Raw genomic sequence first — 20,629 nt, 5'->3', positions numbered from 1 at the left:
AACAGTTTATATTTGCTTTTATTTCCCCTGCCTTAAGACATATCTAGAAAAATGCTGTGATGGTCAATGTTAAGAGAAATTATTGCCTGTCTTCTCTTCTAGGATTTTTATGGTTTCATGTCTTACATTTAGGTCTTTTACCCATTTTGAATTTTTTTGGCGGGGGGGGGGCAGATGTTAGAAAGTGGTCCAGTTTCATTTTTTTACATACAGCTCTCCAGCTTTCCCCACACCATTTAAGGAAGTGGGGAAAAAATAAATTAAAAATAAAGTCTTTTCTCCATTGTGAATTCTTGCCTCCCTTGTCATATTAATTAACCATACAATTATGAGTTTATCTCTGGGTTTTCTATTCTGCTCCACTGATCTATGTGTCTATTTTTGTGCCAGTACCATAATGTTTTGAGTATTACAGCTTTGTAGTATATTTTGAAATCTAGTATTGTGATACCTCCAGCTTTGTTCCTTCTCAGGATTCCTTTGGCTACTCAGGTTCTTCTGTGGGTCCATACAAATTTTAGTATTATTTATTCTACTGTTGTGCAAAATGTTGTTGATATTTTCATAGGGATTGCACTGAATCTGTAGACTGCTTTGGATAGTATGGAGACCTTAACAATATCAATTCTTCCAACCTATGAGCATGGACTATCTTTCCATTTATTTGTGTCATCTTCAATTTCTTCCATCAGTGTTTTATAACTTTTCCAGAGTATAGGTCTTTCACCTCTTTGGTTAAGTTTATTCCTAGATATTTTATTCTTTTTGGTGCAATTGTTAATCATGGTTTTTTTAGGGACGTATGGTTATATAAGTACTGAAAAATAAGCCATAAGAAGAAAAACATTATATATTAAGACATTCATTACAGTTTAATTTTAAAATAGGAAAAGATGGAAGTAACCTATATGCACATTAATAGAGGAATTATTCAAAATTATAGAGTATCTCCTCAATTGAATTTTCATTGATTTTCATCATAAAATCTGTGGGAAAAAATGAAAATTATTTTTACCTAATGAAATTATAATATAAAACTGCATATATTCCATCATCAAAATATGTTTCTGTGCCATATTGGTGGTAATTCACTACTGCAGCTACAAGACCATAGAGAGAAAAAAAGCTAAAGGCCAAGACTCCTATGTTCAATCACACACATACACACACACCCCCTTCCATCTCTTTAGGGTTGGCATGAGAATGGACACACATATCTGCCTCATGAAGAACACTTCCCAAAATACTGTCCCTTTTCCCAACCTTGAGGAAATTCCCCCAAATAACCCATATCCGTCCAGGATTAGAGAACTATCCTATCCATCTCAACACAAGCCAATCTTCTACCTCCTCCCTTTTTTGAAGCATATTTCTAAGTTTCATCCTCTTAACTGGACCTAAGACCCTGAAACACAAAAGATTTTGATGGCCTCTCTGCCAGTTAAGTGATAATGTCAACTCTTAATGTCACAAAACAAACTGAAGGTGGCCACGGAGAAGGGAGTAGGGAAAGGGTGGTAGGATCATTGACATTGGGGAGGTTATGTGCTATGGTGAGTGCCGTGAAGTGTGTAAACCTGGAGATTCACAGATGTACCCCTGCGGCTAACAATACATTATATGTTTATTTAAAAATTTTAAATTTTTTTTTTAAATGATAATGTCAAGAAGAAAAAGGATGTTAGGGAAAGCTGCCAGATAGTTGAGGAAAACAGAACTCATTTGCTCCATCATCCAACAAAAATTTATTTCATGCACAGTATTTACTGGCATGGAGAACAAAGCTGTAAACAAAATAAACACAGTTCCCATTCTCATTTGGGATAATTAATAATGAGTTATATCTGGACACACTAAATTTGAGTTACTGTCAGGGTAACCTAATGGATAAGTCTGCAGACTGATAGAAACATGGCTTTCAAGAAAGTGTAGGCATGACTCCACAGGATTAGATGCTGAGCAGAAGAAATTGAATAAAGAGGCGTTAAAGGGGTTGAGTAATTGAGTGTTTCATTGAGACTACAACCCAGGCTTGGTAGAATGGGCAATAAACAAGATATCAATTCCACGAATTTTGGAGATGGAAGTCTACTTATAATGAATGATGAGGTCTAGAGTCTAGAGTATAATCACACCAGCACAGGATTAAAGTGGCATGAAGACAAGAATTGGAGACCTCAAGGACAGCCAGGCCCACTAAGCTGAAGAAATGGAATAGAATTGTTTTCATTAGCCAAAGATTTTTCAACATATGAGCAATTTCAATCAACACAACAGAGCTTGAGATAAATTTCAATAATATCTCCATAAATGATTCTGAAAGAGAAGGAAAGCCTAAAAGAGGGTGACACACCTTAAAAGACCTGAGAAGGGAAATTTTCCTTGAATACAAACAGTAAAATGGCCTGGAGATGAGCTGAAAGACAAGGATAAATTTACAACTTTGTACGTTTTTATACGTACATATGTATTTTTTAAGTATATGACTCACAGAAAATACATTTAAAATATATTTTACAGAAAAAAAAAACAGTAAGAAAAATGTTGAAAATATATATATATACAGCCTCAAAGATCACTGGAAAACTTGGAAAGAAAAAAAAAATGGAGGTGAGGAAGAGAGAAAAGAGCTAATAACCATTTCCAATTTGGCTCAAATGATGTCAAAATTTTTTACTAAACTAATAAATAATATCAAGATATGAATACTTTGTAGCCACTAGTGACCTAACATTCCCATCTCTCATTCATACTGTAACCATAAACAATAAACTACACATTTGGAGACGATGAAATAATCAAAATAAAAGTTGCCTTTGGGGAGGTAACATTGGATAATACTGCTTTATCTGCAGTAATGAATGAGAATAAGCCACTGCAAAGAATAAAGAACTCCAAATTTTCTATATTGATAGAGAAAATGTTTGGTTAATGTCACCATGGTACTTAGAGTAGCATAATTGGTGTGCTTTTCAGTAAATCTGATGTTTTTAATAGTATTTCAACATTTCTTCCCTGGCATCAGTTTTTAAAATTAAAAAGTCCGAAGTCAGTCAGAGAGAATTTAATCATTATGTAATTTATTAACTTGGGGGGCAGGTAGTTTAGTGTTTCATTTCAAAACTTACCTTTTATTTTTTAAGCTGCAATGGATTGAATCTGGTGAAGTTTTCCATATTTTTATGAAGACAAAATGCTATTAAGACCTATAAACAAAATGTATTTTTATTAAAAATGACTAATGCTTAGTGAAAAGTTCAAAGGCTGGAAAAGAAGCACTGAAAAGAGTTTTTAAAAGCAATAGTTCAGCTCACTCAGTTACTGGAAAAGTCATTTTCATAGTTAACCTTCAGGGCTATGCAGCAGCTGGAAAAGCAACCTATTTTATTTTATAGTTAATAAACGTCATGCACTTTTCCTGAAAGAGTCAAAATATGTTACCTTTAAATAATGCAAACAACTCCATAAAAGCAAACAAGATACACAATAGATTCAAGACACAATGCATACCACGATAAAAGAAATCTATCATTTGGATGCAGTGTATAGTCACTGACTGGTTTTTTTATCTAAAAATATAAATAAATCAAAGGTCATAAAAAATGTTAAAATTGAATAAATTTGAATACAGAGTCTATATTAAACTACTATTACTGAGTTTAAGTTCAATTTTTTCAGTTTAACAATGTTTTAAGCTTAGAGAATGTCTTTGTTAACACCTTAAAGACTCATGCTGTAGTATTTGGGGTTTAAATGTCTGTAACTTACTTTCATATGCATTTATTATGTGAGCGTATGCACAGAGAGATAAAACACATGTTCCAAAAAATAAAAAATTGGTAAATCTAAATGTGGTGTTATGTACATCTACTGCATTATCATTCCAATTGTTCTATAGGTTTTTAATTTTTATAAATAAAAATCTGGGGTGGGGAGAAAGCTATCTCAATCCAACATTAGAAAACAGACTCTCTACAGACAGGAAAATATCACTACAAAAGCAAATTTATTTAGCATCTAAATACACACGGTACACTGTACTAGGTATTCTAAGAAAAAACTAATATCATATCTGGCTTTTAAAAACATACAATCTAAGGTAAACACTGTTGATAAAAATTACTTAAATAGAAATAAGAACACGTATATAAATCTACACAATAAATCAAGCATTTGTCCTAACAATCACCACTTTTCTGATCAAAGAAAAGCTGCCCAGATTTAACAAAGCTCATTCCAAATATTAAGACTGTAGGTACATACTACCACCTCATTTGGCCTCATGGGATACAGGAAGTTTGACCAGTGTCACCCTTTGTTTCAAGACAGCATGACTTAAGTGAGTATTAACGAGGGACTTGATTTTGTAAAACAAAGTGGTTCATTTATGTTTAGACACTATAACAGAGTATTTTTCTGTTTAATTACAAATCCACCCTCTTCCCAACCCCTGCTTTCCTTCATGAGTCAATACAAATGTTCTTTCTTAGAAGCATTTTCTGTGGGCGCCTGGAGACTCCGTCAGTTAAGTAGCCGACTCATGATTTTGGCTCAGATCACGATCTCTGCGTCCTGGGATCAAGCCTGCATTGGGCTCCATCCAAAGAGTGGAGTCTGCTTGAGGATTCTTTCTTTTTTTTTTTTACCTTGTCTGGCTTACTTTATTTAGCAGAGTGTTTTCAAAGTTCATCCACATGGTACCTTGTATCAGTACTCTATTTTTCTTTTTTTTTTTTATATTTCTTTTCAATGTTCCAGAATTCATTGTTTATGCACCACACCCAGTGCTCCATGCAATATGTACCCTCCTTAATAATCACCACCAGACTCACCCAACCTCCCACAAACCCCCCTCCAAAACCCTCAGTTTGTTTCTCAGGATCCACAGTCTCTCATGGTTTGTCTACCCCTCCGATTTCCCCCAACTCACTTCTCTTCATCTCCCTATGTCCTCCGTGTTATTCCTTATGCTCCACAAATGAGGATTCTTTGTCTCCCTCTGCCCCTCCCCCTGCACTCACTCAAACGATCTCTCTCTAAAATAAATAAATAATCTTAAAAGAAGAAGCAGCATTTTCTTTTTTTTTTCTTTTTTTTTTTTAATTTTTATTTTTTATAAACATATATTTTTATCCCCAGGGGTACAGGTCTGTGAATCACCAGGTTTACACACTTCACAGCACTCACCAAAGCACATACCCTCCCCAGCCATCAAAAGAAGCAGTATTTTCTAATTGTTCCAAGTTACATGTCTTTTCATGTTCTCTTATTTATCCCCTAGGATTATCACTTATACTTTTGTCCACACTAATTCAGTATTTGCTAGGTTCTTGAAATTCAAGAATGAATAGGATATTTTTAACGACATCAGCAAGCTCTTAGCCTGGTGAAGACACCAACCATGCAAAGAAATAATGATATCTACCATCTATTATCATGCCATCTACCAAGTTGTCAAAAACCTCAGATTCTTTTCTTGATTCCTCTCTTTTCTCAACTGACATCTAGGCCATTAGCAGGTTGACTTTATTACCAGATATATCCTGAATGCATCCATTTATCTTTATCTACACCATCACCATGGTCCAGACACTACCTTCTCTCACATGGATTGCTACTATGAGATACAACTGGCCCTCCCCTCTTAACTCCCTACAATCTATCTTCCACACAAGATCCAGAATAATCTTTTTTTTTAGTAATTTTTATTTTTTATAAACATATAATATATTTTTATCCCCCGGGGTACAGGTATGTGAATTGCCAGGTTTACACACTTCACAGCACTCACCAAAGCACATACCCTCCCCAATGTCCATAACCCCACCCCCTTTTCCCCAACCCCCCTCCCCCAGCAACCCTCAGTTTGTTTTGTGAGATTAAGAGTCACTTATGGTTTGTCTCCCTCCCAATCCCATCTTGTTTCATTTATTCTTCTCCTACCCCCTAAACCCCCCCTGTTGCATCTCCACTTCCTCATATCAGGGAGATCGTATGATAGTTGTCTTTCTCCGCTTGACTTATTTCGCTAAGCATGATACCCTCTAGTTCCATCCACGTCATTGCAAATGGCAAGATTTCATTTCTTTTGATGGCTGCATAGTATTCCATTGTGTATATATACCACATCTTCTTGATCCATTCATCTGTTGATGGACATCTAGGTTCTTTCCATAGTTTGGCTATTGTGGACATTGCTGCTATAAACATTCGGGTGCACGTGCCCCTTTGGATCACTACGTTTGTATCTTTAGGGTAAATACCCAGTAGTGCAATTGCTGGGTCATAGGGCAGTTCTATTTTCAACATTTTGAGGAACCTCCATGCTGTTTTCCAGAGTGGCTGCACCAGCTTGCATTCCCACCAACAGTGTAGGAGGGTTCCCCTCTCTCCACATTGGTTCCCTGCTTCAACCTTTCTCACTGTTTGCAATTGGAATAAAATCCAATTCCTTACCATGACTGCCTATGAGGTTCTACATAATCTGGACCTGTCTAGCTCTGGCCTCATCTCCATCTAGTCTCCCTTTCACAGAGGACACTTCAGGCACACTGGCCTTCTTTCTGTTCCTCAAATATACCAAACTGTTCTTTCTTACACTTTTGTACTAGTGATTTCTTCTACATAAAATGCTATGGATATTTGTGTGGCTGGTTCATTACTGCCATGCAGATCTCAATTAAAATGTTATAACAAACATAGCCTAAAGCCAGCAGAAGGAAAGAAATAATAAAAATCAGAGAAGAAATAAATAACATGGGAACTAAAAAAAACAATAAAACAAATCAATGAAACCATGAGCTGATTCTCTAAAAAAATTAATAAAAGTGATAAACCTCTAGCTAGACTTAACAAAAAGAGAAAGAATCCAAATAAATAAAACCACAAATGATAATAATACCACAGAAAAACAAACACTTATAAGAGAATATTATGAAAAACTATATGCAAACAAATTGGACAACCTGGAAGAAATAGATAAATTTCCTAGAAACATAAACTACCACAACTGAAAAAGGAAGAAATAGAAAACTTGAGCAGACCAATAACTAGCAAAGAAATTAAATCACTAATCAAAAAACTCCCAACAAACAAAGCCCAGGACCAGATGGCTTCACAGGTGAATACTACCAAATATTTTCTTTTAAGATTTTATTTTTTTAAGAAATCTCTATATCTGACATAAGGCTCAAACTCACAGCCCTGAGATCAAGAGTTGCATGCTCTACCAACTCAGCTAGCCAGGTATCCCGAAATATTTAAAGTGTCTCCATTACCAAATATGTAAAGAAGAGTTAACTTCTATTCTTCTGAAACCATTCCAAAAAATAGAAAAGGAACAAAAACTTCCAGATTCATTCTATGAGGCCGGCATTACCCTAATACCAAAACCAGATAAAGACACCACTAAAAAATAGAACTACAGGCCAGTATTTTTGATGAACATAGATTTAAACTCATCCATTAAACACCAGCAAACCAAATCCAATAATTTATTTAAAAAATCATCCACTACAATCTAGTGGGATTTATTCTTGGGTTGCAAGGGGCATTCAATACTCACAAATCAATCATGTGACACGTCACATTAATAAAAGAAAGGATAATAAGAACCATTTGGATCATTTCAATAGACCCAGAAAAAGTATTTGACAAAGTACAACATCCATTCATGGTAAGAACCCTCAACAAAGTGGGTTTAGAGAGAATATACCTGAACATAATAACAGTACATACATGAAAAACATGCAGCTAATATCCTTAATGGAAAAAAACTGAGAACTTTCCATTCATTGTAAGGAACAAGACAGGAATGTCCACTCCCACTACTTTATTTAACATACTACTGGAAGTCCTAACCTCATAATCAGACAACAAAAAGAAATGAAAGGCATTCAAATTGACAAGGAAAAAGTCAAACTTTAACTATTTGCAAATGACATGATACTCTGTATAGAAAACCCAAAAGATTCTGCCAAAAACTGCAGGAACTGATAAATAAATTCAGTAAAGTTACAAGATACAAAAATCAATATACATAAATCTATTGCATTTCTCTACACCAATAATGAAGCAGCAGAAAGACAAATCAAGGAATAAATCCCATTTAACTACACCAGAAACAATAAAATATCTAGGAATAAACCTAACCAAAGAAGTGAAAGATCTATTCTCTGCAAACTATAAAATACTGATTGAAAAAATTGAAGAAGACACAAAAAATGAAAAAGTATTCCATGCTCATAGATTGGAAGAACAAATAATGTTAAAATGTCTATACTAGCCAATGCGATCTATACACCACCTCATCAAGATACCAACAGCGGTTTTTGCAGAGCTAGAACAAACAATCCTAAAATTTGTATGGAACCACAAAAGACCCAGAATAGCCAAAGCAACGTTGAAAAAGAAAAACAAAGCTGGAGGCATCACAATTCCAGATTTCAGGTTATATTACAAAGCAGTAGTAATCAAAACAATATGGTACTGGCAAAAAAATAGACACAGGAAGTGGTGATGCAACATGGGGGCTTAAGTGGATAGGAGAAGAATCAATGAAACAAGATAGGATTGGGAGGGAGACAAACCATAAGTGACTCTTAATCTCACAAAACAAACTGAGGGTTGCTAGGGGGAGGGGGATTGGGGGAAAGGGGGTGGGGTTATGGACATTGGGGAGGGTATGTGCTTTGGTGAGTGCTGTGAAGTGTGTAAACCTGGCGATTCACAGACCTGTACTCCTGGGGATAAAAATATATGTTTATAAAAAATAAAAAATTTAAAAAATAAAAAATTATAAATTAAAAAAATAATAATAATAAATTAAAATTTTAAAAAAAATAGACACAGGGAATAGACATGGGGAAAGACAGGGAAATGTAAGTCAAAATCATAGGGGGGTTTTTTGAGTAATTTTAAGACACCATTTCATAGCCACTAGGATGACTAAAATCAAAAAGAGACATTAACAGGTGCTGATGAAGTTTTTTATACTGACAATCCCATCTGCAGGACAGCTTACTATTAAAGCTTTATACTTGAATAAAATTATAAAATAGATATGAATGAGGCATTTTTCAGGAAATATATTTTGAAATTTATGGCCAAATTTATGGCTAAAGCAAACTCACTAAAGAGAAAAGGTATCTACAGAGAAATGAATGCAGAAAATGTCAGTAATCCGTTATTCTTCACTATGCCAAGCTTTTACCTAAAACTAAAGGAATCAGAAATTTAGGGGTTGGGCTTAGCATCTGTGTTTTTCAAAAGCATGCAGTGGTTCTAATTTGTAGCCAGGGTTTAAAAATACCCTTTTCTAAAATTTCTAAATTTCTAAATTTCTAAAATTTACCCCTGAATTAAACAAGGCGATCATAAAACTGAGTATCCAAATGTGTTATATTAGACTCTACAATAGACATACACACCATAGAATTTATTTTCTTGAATAGTGATTTGAATTAATGTCAGGCTACACTGATGGATTTTATTTAAACCCCCATAAAGTTTCTCACTATATTTATCATAAATATGATGCTAAAGGGGCACCTGGATAGCTCTGCTGGTTGAGCATCTGACTCCTGGTTTCAGCTCATGTCGTCGTGTCATATCATCAGTCATTCAACTGATCCCCATATCAAGCTCCATGCTCAGTGCAGAGTTACCTTGATGATTCTCTCTCCCTTTGCCCTTCCTTGCACTCACACACACACTCAATCTCTCTCTCCAAAATAATGAATGAATGAATGAATGAATGAATGAAATGCACTGCCAAAGACACTAGTTTTTACCCTATCTCATAGTGCCCTCTTTATGAAGTCTCATGGGAGATGTTTTATTCTGATCTCACTACCAAAAAATAAATAAACTCTCCTGAACTACTTTTATGTCATGAATACTGTGAATTGTGTAACTGATCTTATTCTCTACCCTGGTTGGCTACTGTATAGCTTGAAACGAAATTATGGTTTTGAACCTAGTAAAAGTACAGGACCTCCCAGCATAAGTTCCATATACTAATCTTACCCTTGACCTTACTTTATTTTTCCATCAAGCATCACAGAAATGACTCTGAATCTGTTCCAGTATCCCAGGTGCTGTAAAATACAGTTTCTATGTTCACCATGATATAAGAAATGTTGGGAAGCTCTGCTTTATGGTGTTAATGATACATAATTGTCTGTAATAAATTGTAAGAAAATACTTCTCTCTTAGTTTATAAGAAAATGGGATCTTAGTCTCGCTAATATCTATGTGTCACAGTTTCCTATAAAGCTACTCTTTTTCTATCTATGTCATCCCTCTCTATCTACTTTCTATTTTATGTAGTTATGAAATACTGGTCCAGAAGAAAAACCAAACTGGAAGATGCCACTCAAAAATTAAGATTTCCAGGGGCACCTGGGTGGCTCAGTGGGTTAAGTCTCTCCCTTCTGCTCAGGTCATGGTCTCAGGGTCCTGGGATCGAGCCCTGCATCAGGCTCTCTGCTCAGCAGGGAGCCTGCTTCCTTCTCTCTCTCTCTCTGCCTACTTGTAATCTCTGTCAAATAAATAAATAAATAAAATTTTTTTAATTAGGATTTCCATTTATTCAAATAATCAAAAAGATGTTTACCAAGAGGCTTTTTGGTGTCTTTGTGAATAAACTTCTTTTAATCCTTCTGAATCAGCTCAAAGGGCATGTCTAGAGCCCAATCAGCTTGGGTTGGGACCCATGCTACCTTAGCTTCCATGTGTTATACACTCGGACACTACAAACAGACGGATCTCATTTACTCCCTACAACAATCCCCGATTCAGAAGGCATTATCATCCCATTTCGTACATTAGGAAACGATTTCAGAAGAGCAGCAAAGTCTTATCAGACACTTAAACTTGAAAACAAAGCAATAGGCATGTTCTGTCGACTTTAAATCACATACTCTTTGAATCTGAGATGCTCTAAGGTTTTGCAGTCATGACTTTAACCCCATTGCATACCACTGCCACCCTAGCACACCCAACACACAACTCCCAAATCTATTGCACCAACAAGGACTCTAAGTTTGATTAATTTCTAAGATTTTTGAGTGCTCTGAATTTATAGAATTAATGGTTTCATTATCTTAAGACTACAGATTCCCAACACCAAACCACCGACACAAAATCAAAAAGTCTAATTCTGGACCATCAAGTAAACTCTTTCAAAAAAGGACCTTATTACCTTTGTATGTTGTTTCCCTGGAGAATCCCAAAATAGCATCCAACAAGATAAGCAATTAATCTGTGAAAGACCTGATATTTAGTTCTTTTAATAGCATTCAGGTTCTTAGAGAAGGGTGGATACCATTACTGCTGTTCAAACATTAAGAGTCTAACAAGAGGAAATTGGACATGGGATGATGAGGGGGTATACAGGAACTCTCTGTACTTTCTACTCACCTAAAACTGCTCTAAATAAATAAAGTCTAGTAATTGATAGATAAGCTTTTAGTAGGACCAGGGGTTTTAGTAAGTGGAAGAACATTTTGATCTTGGTAACATATAACAGCATATATTTGGCTACTGACCTGGATTAGTTTCTATCAGCTATACAATTGGCTTTTAACTACCGTGACTGTTGTGAGAGAAACAGCACCCATGTGCTGCCACATGGGTTCCCGCTGCAGCCCATGGAGCTTACCCATACTAAATGGCTGTTCAGCAAACCAGTACTATAGCGATGAGAGACTTCAGTCAAAGAGGCCATACACCAACGGTGGAGACTAGGAGAATGGGATGTTGCAGCTTGATTTTGAACTACACAGGTATGGCTTGAATATGCCAGAGTAAACAAAAACTTCTTAGAAATTTCCATATCCCCCTTGGGTGGACTTTTGCTACTCTTAACTGCAAGAGTTCCTATTTGAAACAGCAGTGAGTTCTAGCTATACAGTCTTAGAAACTTGTTATAAAAGCAAGTATCTGGGGTCACCTGTGGGCTCAGTCAACTAGGCTTCTGCCTTCAACTGAGGTCATGATCTCAGGGTCCTGGGATTGACCCTGCTTCAGGCAACCTGCTCAGCAGGGAGTCTGCTTCTCCCTCTCTTCTATCCCCCATCTTACATGTGCACTCTCTCTCAAATACTCTTTAAAAAATAAAAAATAAAAATAAAAGCAAGCACCTGTCCCAGATACCTGACCAACACCAATATATGCCTACCAGTAGACCCCCTCCTAGAAGACACAGTTCACAGCCCTAAACAATTCCACAACACTGAAAATACCCCCTTTCAGGCACCCTAGAAGCTCTTTCAGTGTACAGAGACTGCACAAGATTCACCATCAGGAACATGGGGCTCAAAGGGGATATGGAAACAAAAAGGTTTTGATAGTATATTAACGGGTTTTCACTGAGGTGGGGTAAAAATACCTCAGGTGAGACTTGGTAATTAAAATTAGGGTTGCCAATATTGCAATGTTTAAACTTAGCAAGAAAACAAAAAAAAAGTCTCTATAACCACTTTCTGAGGGTGAGAAATTATTCATAGGCATTTCCTTCCTCCAGATATAGTTAATTCATGTTGCCAAAATTAATCTCTTGATAAGGGGTTTCTTTCAATCAAGTTTAAACCCATTAGTTACAGATGCTGGATGTCTGGCTCCACTGGCATCCAGATGAAAGTGAAACAAGATTTTCTCTTTCTTCCTTTCACTCTTTTGTTTTTCAATTACAACACCAGGTATCTTCACGTTGTGCCTCCATTAATGGGCTCCTGTGGCCTCTGGCTTCTGGAAAGTTCAGTCATTTGGAAGCAACAGCAGGAGACTGGAGAAAGGAAAGAGAGTGACACTGGACTATATCCTCCCCAGGTTCTCTCACTGCTATGGTCGAATATCCTCTCCCACAATTTTCTTCCTTTCAGGGTTCCAATAATCTCTCATTTCCCCCTTTAGATCTAGGGGTGGTAATAGCCTTCCAATTACAAGCCCCAATTATAGCCTTTCCAATGTACACTATAACCTGTGTCTTCTCAATGCCCACAATCTTATTAAATTCCCCTCAGATTATCTGAAGTAGAATGTGCCACCTATTTCCTACAGGGTCCCTGGCTAATGAAGATACCCTTGAGTTTCTGGCATGGACCTTCAAAAACACTAAGTATAAGGTTTTAGAAAAAATAAGTTGGCCTGGGATAGCTGTTTTCAGGACTTAAGACCCACTTGAGTAAGGAATCAGTAATGTGATAATGTTAGATGGTCTGTTAGCCCTAGAGAATTTTTTTTAAAAATCAAGTTTATCAGAGATTTGATTCTGAATCAATAAAACCTCTGGGACCTTAAAGAAACTTCATCAATGCCAATGAAAAACAGTATAGGCTATAACTGTGGAAAGAAAAACAACTCAACTCAAGACATCTAGCTAAAACTAAGCATAAAAATTTGAGGTCAATTCAAAACATCAGTTTCTTAGAATTTTAATTCAAAGTTTAAAAAGAATTTCATATTTAACCTTAATTCCCCTGGACTCTTCACTTGAAAAGAGATGAATATTTGAACATTCATTTTTTTCCCCAAGAAATTTATAATGGGAAAATGTTCTTATTCAAATTCTGGGCATTTATTTTTACATTTCATTTTAGGTACAATCTAATCTAGTTTCATTTTAGTTTATAATTTTATTTCATTTTATTACTTCTAAGCTATGTTGGACAATATGGGCATCATGATTTTTATGCAAAATGGGTGTCAAGTTTCTATCTTGTGTACAGAGGAATTTTAGAGTCCACTTAAATAATGTGCTATTTTATTTTATTTTATAGGTTTTTTCTGCTATTTTATTTTATTTTATTTTTTAACATCTTAATTGTATTTTTTTCAGTGCTCCAAGATTCATTGTTTATGCACCACACCTATGTTCCATGCCACAGATGCCCTTCACAATACCCACCACCAGGTTCACCCATCCCTCCACACCCCCTTCCAAAATGCTGTTTGTTTCTCAGAATCCACAGTCTCTCGTGCTTCATCTCTCCCTCTAATTTCCCCCAATTTACTTTTCCTTCCTTCTCCTAGTGTCCTCCATGTTATTCCTTATGCTCTACAAGTAAGTGAAACCATATGATAATTGACTCTCTCTGCTTAACTTACTTCACTCAACATAATCTATTCCAGTCCTGTCCATGTTGATACAAAAGTTGGGTATTCATCCTTTCTAATGGCTGATAATATTCCATTGTCTATATGGACCACATCTTTATCCATTCTTCTGTTGAAGGGCATCTTGGCTCTTTCCATAGTTTCGTGATTATGGATGTTGCTGCTAGGAACATTGGGGTGCACATGGCCCTTCTTTTCACTACATCTGTATCTTTGGGGTAAATACCCAGTAGTGCAATTGCGGGGTCATAGGGTAGCTTTATTTTCAATTTTTTGTGGAATCTCCACACTGTTTTCTAAAGTGTCTGCAATGACTTGCATTCCCACCAACAGTATAAGAAGGTTCCCCTTTCTCCACATACTCTCCAACACGTGTTGTTTCCTGCCCTGTTGATTTTGGCCATTCTGTCTGGTGTAAGGTGGTATCTCAATGTGGTTTTTATTTGAATCTCCCTGATGGCTAATGATGATGAATATTTTTTCATGTGTCTGTTGGCCATTTGTATGTCTTCTTTGGAGAAGTGTTTGTTCATGTTTTCTGTCCATTTTTTTTAAAGATTTTATTTATTTATTTGACAGAGAGAGATCACAAGTAGGCAGAGAGGCAGGCAGAGAGAGAGAGAGGAGAAAGCAGGCTCCTGCTGAGCAGAGAGCCTGATGCGGGACTCGATCCCAGGACCCTGAGATCATGACCTGAGCCGAAGGCAGCGGCTTAACCCACTGAGCCACCCAGGCGCCCTCTGCCCATTTTTTCATGTGATTATCCATTTGTGTGTGTTGAGTTGGTGGAGTCCTTTATAGATCCTTTATAGATCTCACAGCCCTTTGTAGTGGCATTTGCAAAGATTCTCCCATTCCCTGGGTTGCCTCTTTGTTTTGTTGACTAGTTTCCTTTGCTGTGCAGAAGCTTTTGATCTTGATGAAGTCCCAAAAGTTCATTTTCGCTTTTGTTTCCTTTGCCTTTAGAGACATGTCTTGAAAGAAGCTGCCATGGCCGATGTCAAAGAGGTTACTGCCTATGTTCTCCTCTAGGATTTTGATAGATTCCTGCCTCATGGTGAGGTCTTTCATCCATTTCAAGTTTATCTGTTTGTATGGTGTGAGGGAATGATCAAGTTTCATTTTTCTATACATAGCTGTCTAATTTTCCCAGCACCATTTATTGAAGAGACTGTCTTTTTTCCACTGGATATTTTTTCCTGCTTTGTCAAAGACTATCTGACCGTAGAGTTGAAGGTCCATATCTGGACTCTCTACTCTGTTCCATTGGTCTATGCGTCTGTTTTTGTGCCAGTACCATGCTGTCTTGGTGATCACAGCTTTATAGTAAAGCTTGAAATCAGGCAACGTGATGCCCCCAGTTTTGTTTTTCTTTTTCAACATTTCCTTAGCAATTCAGGGTCTTTTCCGGTCCCATACAAATTTTAGAATTGTTTGTTTCAGCATTCTGAAGAATGGCAGTGGAATTTTGATCAGGATGGCACTGAAAATATAGATTACTCTGGGCACTACAGACATTTTAACAACGTTTATTCTTCCAATCCATGAGCATGGAATGTTTTTCCATCTTTTTGTGTCTTCAGTTTCTTCCATAAGTGTTCTGTAGTTCCTCAAGTATAAACCCTTTAGCTCCTTGGTTAGGTTTATTCCAAGGTACCTTATGGTTCCTGGTGCTATAGTAAATGGAATCAATTCTCTAATTTCCCTTTCTCTATTTTCATTGCTAGTGTATAAGAAAGCAACTGATTTCTGTGCATTGACTTTGTATCCTGCCACATTATTGAATTGCTGTATGTGTTCTAGTAGTTTGGGGGGTGGAGTCTTTTGGGTTTTCCATATAAAGTGTCATGTCATCTGCAAAGAGAAAGAGTTTGACTTCTTCATTGCCAATTTGAGTACCTTTTATTTTTGTTTGCTGTCGGTAGGACTTCTAGTATTATGTTGAACAATAGTGACGAGAGTGGGAATCCTTGTGTTCCTGATCTCAGTGGGAAGGCTGTCAGTTTTTCCCCATTCAGAATGATATTCGCTGTGGGTTTTTCATAGATAGATTTTATGAGTTTGAGGAATGTTCCCTCTATGCCTATACTTTGACGAGTTTTAATCAGGAACGAATGTTTTATCTTGGTCAAATTTTTCTTCTGCATCAATTGAGAGGACCACGTGGTTCTTCTCTCTTCTCTTATTGATTAGTTCTATCATATTGATTGATTTGCAAATGTTGAACCATCCTTGCGTCCCAGGGATAAATCCCACCTGGTCATGGTAGATAATCTTTTTAATACACTGTTGAATCCTATCAGCTAGGATCTTGTTGAGCATCCATATTCATCAGGGGTATTGGTCTGAAATTCTTTTTGATGGGGTCTTTGCCTGGTTTGGGGATCAAGGTAATGCTGGCTTCATAGAAAGAGTATAGAAGTTTTCCCTCTATTTCTATTTTTTGAAACAGCTTCAGGAGAATAAGTATTATTTATTCTTTGAATGTTTAAGAATTCTCCCAGGGAATCTGTCAGATCCTGGACTCTTGTTTTTTGAGAGGTTTTTGATCACTGCTTCAATCTTGTTACTAGACATTGGTCTATTTGGGTTGTCAATTTCTTCTTTTTCAGTCTTGAAAGTTTATGTTGATCCAAACATTCTTGAAAAGGATGGTCTTTAGCTTCCAAGTGTTTGGATTCCTTCCAAACTTTTTCTTGTGGTTGAGTTCCAGTTTCAAAGCATTGTGGTCTGAGAATACACAGGTAATAATCTCAATCTTTTAGTATCAGTTGAACCCTGATTTGTGACCCAGTATGTGGTCTATTCTGGAGAAAGCTCCATGTGTGCTTGAGAAGAATGAGTATTCTGTTGTTTTAAGATAGAATGTTCTATAATATATCTATGAGGTCCATCTAATCAAATGTGTCATTCAAAGTTCTTGTTTCTTTGTAGATTTTCTGCTTAGATGATCTGTCTACTACTTAGAGTGACATGCTCAGATCCCCTACAATTAGTGTATTCATATTAATATGACTCTTTATTTTATTAAAAGTTGGTTTAATGTAGTTGGCTGCTCCCATGTTGGGGGCATAAATATTTACAATTGTTAGATCTTCTTGGTGGATAGACCCTTTAAGGATGATGTAGTGTCCATCTGTATCTCTAAGTCTTTAGCTTAAAATCTAATTTATCTGATATGAGAATTGCTACCCCAGCTTTCTTCTGAGGCCCATTGGCATGGAAGATGCTTCTCCATCACTTCACTTTCAGTCTGGATGTATCTCTAGGCTCAAAATGTGTCTCTTATAGAGAGCATATGGACGGGCCCTGTCATTTTATCCAGTCTGCAACCATATGCCTTTTTATGGGAGCATTATGCCATTCATGTCAAGAGTGATTATTGAAAGATAAGTTTTTATTGACATCATGTTGCCTGTGAAGTCCTTGTTTCTATACATTGTCTCTGTAACTTTCTGTTCTGTGTCACTCTTGGGTTCTTTCTTCTTTTATAGAATCCCCCTGAATGTTTCTTGTAGTGCTGGCTTGGTGGTCACATAATCTTTTAGACTTTGCCAGTCTTGGAAGCTTTTTATCTCTCCATCCATTCTGAATGTCAGCCTAGCTGGATAAAGTACTCTTGGCTGCATGTTCTTCTCATTTAGTTCCCTAAATATGTCTTGCCATCCCTTTCTGGCTTTCCAGATTCCTGTGGACAGGTCTGACATATCCTGATGGTCCTTCCTCTGTACATAAGGAAACTCTTTGCCCTAGCTGCCCCTAAGACATCTTGTCTGAAATTATGATTCATGAATTTCCCAATTAAGTATCTGGATATCTTTCTAGAATCCTTGATCTTGGGAGTATCCTTTCTGCCTCTAGGACACGAACACTTGTTCCATTCTCCAGATTAGGGAAATTTTCCTCCAGTATTTGTTAAACTATATCTTCTAGTCTTTTCTCTTTCTCCACCTGCTCAGGGATCCCAGTAATTCTGACACTGGAACGTTTCATGACCTCATTTATTTCCCTAATTCTGTTTTCATGCTTCTATCTTCTTTGTTCCAGGCCTCTTCCTGATCCTGCTTTCCTATCAGTTTGTCTTCTAGATCACTAATTTGATCTTCTGTCTCAGTTACCCTAGCTGTTAGGGTATTTAGATTAGATTGAATCTCATAAATGCATTTTTTAGTTCTTCCAGATCAGCTCTCACTTCCGCCCCTAGAGATTCTATGTTGCCACTAATGGTTGTCTCCAACCTAACCATTACCTGGACAATTTTTACCCTGAATTCCATTTGCGGCATATAGTTTATGTCCATATCTAGTAGTTCTGTGACAGAGTTCACAGGCTCTGAATTTTTCCTCTGTTAGGTGTTCCTCCTCCTAGCCATTTTGGTGAAGGGTGGTTGAGGGGATGTATAGCTGAATGTATCAACCATGATCCAGTCAAGGTGCCCCTCTCTCTGGGCCTCTGTTTGCCTCGTGACTATGTGGCTCTGGAGGTCACCGGCCACTTCCTCCAGCATGGACTGAGGAGAAGCCGGAGGCCTCCTAGCTCTCGTAGCTCTCCCAAAATGCAAAACCAGCTCAGAAACCATGCCCTCTTCCCAGGCGTGCACATGCTGTCCCAAAACAAGTGGTAAAACCCAGGATGCCCCGCAGCCACCAGAATCCTGGACAAGAACCTGCCCCAGGTGCTGGTGACCTACATGCCCTGGGTTCCGCCCAGGCCGCAGACCCCATCTCTCAATAATATGCAGTTCTGACCCATTTCAGAGCCTGCAAAGAACAAAACCTATGTTGCCATCAATAGCTCAAAAGGGATCCAAAAGAAGCAATGAGTTGCACTGAGGGACCCGTCTCAGTAAAATGTAGCAGGAATGCTCCTGACACAGTACTCATCACTACTCCCATGAAGCAGACACAACCCAGTAAGTTCAGTTCAGAGTGTCTCTAGGGGACATTTTTAGGAAAATTCTTCATTATAAAGGACTGTTCAGTGCATCGCTGCATATTTAGCATCCTTGCCCCCCACCCCTGACCACCCCACTACATACCATCAGTATTCCATAATCATTGTTACAACAAAAACTTCCCTAGGGGAAGATAATCCCGGTTTAGAACCACTAGGTTAAAAGATTAAGAATTTCAAAAAGTAACTCCTTTCTTGCTCTTGAGGTTTCCTTCCAATGTGAAGGGAGCCCCATTAAAGTAACATTCTTGGGCTCTTGCCAAAACTTTACTCCCTCCTCCCCAAGAGAGGCACACAGATTTACTGATTGCAAATTTTTTAAAAATACAATGTCATGTTCAACCCTTTCCCCTTCCTTTTCTCTTTGAAATAATCTGACTGCAACAAGCAAACATTCAGTGTTAACTTCCACAGGCTGAAGGTTGTATAGGGCAGCTGTGACCCTGTGGGGCAGCCTGCCTAGTCCTGTGCTTTTTGGACCTGGGAAGGGAAGACTGCCTAGCTCTGGAGTCCGTTTTGAGGAAGTTCATTGTCCCTACAGCTAAACCACAACCACCAACATCAGCTTCATGAAAAATAAAGGTGGTGCTTTGATCTGCCATCCTTCCTATATCATTTCTCAGTTCATTCAAAACATTAAAAAAGGGCGCCTGGGTGGCTCAGTGGGTTAAGCCTCTACCTTCGGCTCAGGACATAGTCTCAGTGTCCTGAGATCACGAGCTGCATCAGGCTCTCTGCTCAGCAGGGAGCCTGCTTCCCCCTCTCTCCATGCCTGCCTCTCTGCCTACTTGTGATCTCTCTCTCTCTCTCTCTGTGTCAAATAAACAAATAAAATCTTTAAAAAAAATTAAAAGAAATGGAAGATATTATTTACTAATCTTCTCAAACCCAAATACCTACCATACTTCTGCCTATCTAATAACTTAAATTTTCTACTATTCTAGATTTCTTTCCCCATCAGACACATCCTTCTTCAAAAAAACTTTTCACCATCCAAATCAAGCCCACATTTTTAAAAATCTAGTCTTTTCTCCCTCTCCTAGTCATATGCAAAATCTGTGGTAGCTAAGAAAATCCAGACACTTAGAAATAATTTGGTATTAAAAGCTTAGGAAAGCATAACAACAGCAAGTGCCATCAAGGAAAACCTTAATTCACAACCATTTTTCCCTAAATATCTAATCTTTTTTCTATTCCTGAAATTCCTGAATAAGGTTGACCTTCTTATAAAAGATCTCCAATAAAATACTTCTAGCACTGAGATTGATCTTTAGAAACCATACAGATTAAAAACTCACTGTTAAAGTTTATTGTCTCTCATTGTTTTATTAGCAGTACTTTCATTGCCAAAAATATTTTCCACAAAGATATCCCAATTCAAGTCTTTTGAGCTACTCAACTATTTGGGGTTTTGAAGAAAAATAACAGACAGCATTTTTTCAGCCACTTTTTCCTCTTAATCGCTAAACATGTATACTTTAAGAGAAATTTAATACAACTTCTTCTGGTTGCTTCCATTTAAATCATTAAAATGTTATTTTTTAAAAGTCATTTGTTG

At 37.2% G+C, this 20,629-nt stretch overlaps 1 long non-coding RNA gene across 1 annotated transcript in view; it reads right to left on the bottom strand.

Moving 5' to 3' along the window:
* Positions 1–849: 849 nt before the first annotated feature.
* The window catches only part of LOC309863080, a 35,726-nt gene continuing 15,946 nt past the window's right edge, over positions 850–20,629 (bottom strand). The window contains exons 2-3 of the long non-coding RNA XR_014310884.1: positions 3,129–3,206; positions 850–986 (exon numbers count right to left, since the gene is read on the bottom strand). This is a non-coding gene — a long non-coding RNA (uncharacterized lncRNA). The remainder of the gene's footprint in view (positions 987–3,128; positions 3,207–20,629) is intronic.

This window comes from Mustela nivalis (assembly GCF_964662115.1).
Source record: "Mustela nivalis genome assembly, chromosome: 4".
Classification (NCBI taxonomy): Eukaryota; Metazoa; Chordata; class Mammalia; order Carnivora; family Mustelidae; genus Mustela; species Mustela nivalis.
Note: the sequence above shows the minus strand (reverse complement) of the source record. Positions and strands in the feature narration are given on the sequence as shown.